The following is a 1,981-nucleotide window of genomic DNA, read 5'->3' as shown; positions in this document are numbered from 1 at the left end:
AAAAAGTATGCGTTTCGTTTCTTTGCGGATCTCGAGAAAATTAAGAATGTGCGCAGTCCATAAATTCATTCAATATCTTTTTCGTCTGTTTAGACTAGATTTATCTTTATTTCCAGGTTATTTTAATAAGAATAAATTACTAGATGAATAAAGCCACTTGCGCGAAGCCATTTAGCGGACACTTGCGTGAACGGAGAACGATGGACACTTGCGCGAAAAGTAGCGCGAAAGAACGTTCGCGCGAAAAACAGGTGCCCGAAATAAAAAAATAATATTTTTCGCACATACACAAACTTAGTGGTCCCATATTACATGGCTGATGAGCCGCAAACTAATAAGAATAATTTAAACCGAAAACGTTTCGGGTTCGCTTAAAATTACAAGTCGTTCCCAATGTTCCCATCACGCATGTGAAATCACGCAAGTGTCTTTCACGCAAATATCTTTCGCGCAAGTGTTTTTGGCACAAGTGAGTGTCCTATGGGCCCCTGTGGGTCTAGCTAGCTAGACAAGTAGCACTTTTGATCGGATCGAAAATCGAATACGTTGAAACTCCTTACAAAAAAAGGCTTTTCTACCATTTTTTCTACCATCTTTCTACTTAAAAACTGACACAATTTGCATTTTGTCTAGGGGGCTGATACTATAAATCCACACTGCAAAACTGCAATACAATTTAATAATAATAGGTAATTATTAGTGAAGTCGTTGTCATTGGTTAGTGATATGTATAAAAATAATGAGAAAGCAACACTGTGTGTGTGTCTGTCTATAGCACAGTTATCAGCATTGTTGTGTTCCAAAAGCAAGATCCTCTGTGGTTGAGTTGAGCATAAATCTCGTGAAACTCGCCTTCACTTTCTATCATCAGCAAGCAAAACATTGAACCAATTATGATGAAATCTTTAATTAAGTAATATAAAAAATGTTGTGAAGAGGTAAAGTTTGTAAGGTTGTAGAGGGTAATCTCTGGATCTAACATCTAGTGAACCGATTGTGAAAATTTTACTATTGTAAAGCCACATTAAGTATTTGTGAGTTGTTTTCATAGGCACATAAACCCGAAAAATGAACTTTTTATGACAAGGGTATTTCGCCGAAACAGTAAATTTTCTGTGTCCAGGCAGGCGAACACATGTTTTTTTATATCTATCTGTATAAAACTATTTTTATGGGAAAGTTCATCAAAAGTTTTATTTGTTTTTGCTATTACAATAGCAGACACTACAAATAATACCGTAGAAAAACTTAATCAAAAGTAGTTTTTCTAATTTCCTTGTTATGTCCATTACTGTTGTTTGCCAAAATGAAGGCTCATTATAAAAAATTGAAGCGTAATTTAATTCTAATAGCACTCTCTTTACATTTGAGAAACGTTTGGCAATCGGAAAATAAAAACTTTAAATGTCAAATACTTATAGGAAGAAAATAAAGTGAAGTTAAGTTCTTGTCCAGGTCAAAAGTATAATTTCCCTGGGTCTTCGTTTCGACCATTGTTGTAACGAAACGAAAAAACTTAGAATGTAACGTACTGCACCACTACACTCGGCCATTTCATCCCAAGAGGCCATTGCGGCAGGACAGTACGTCGTTGATCAGTTTCGCGACAAATCGCATAAACAGGTCCCTCCTTGGGTTTTTGTTTACTAAAAAGTCAATTTCTTTGGCCGGTTTTTTGCAGCTAAACAATGGATTAATTTTATTGTTTATTTACACAAATGTAGTGTCTGTAGGGGTAAACCCATGATTTAAATAGTAAATGCATAGGGTTGCAACGGGGCGTCTAAGCTAGCTCAGTCCGACACCCCGCTGTTTAGTACTAAGTCCCAGTTCGCCTTCTGCGATGAGGGATGTGTACCTATCCAGGATGCCTACAGGGATATTCGACCAAGGAAACACACAATCAATAACACAATGGCACTTATAATTCAGGTTCCACAATAGTTTACTTATTCTAGTTTCACTGACTCTAAATTACTCT

This window comes from Ostrinia furnacalis, unplaced genomic scaffold (assembly GCF_004193835.3).
Source record: "Ostrinia furnacalis isolate ACB-3 unplaced genomic scaffold, ASM419383v2 OfSCF2039, whole genome shotgun sequence".
Taxonomy (NCBI): Eukaryota; Metazoa; Arthropoda; class Insecta; order Lepidoptera; family Crambidae; genus Ostrinia; species Ostrinia furnacalis.
This window is presented reverse-complemented; position numbering follows the sequence as displayed.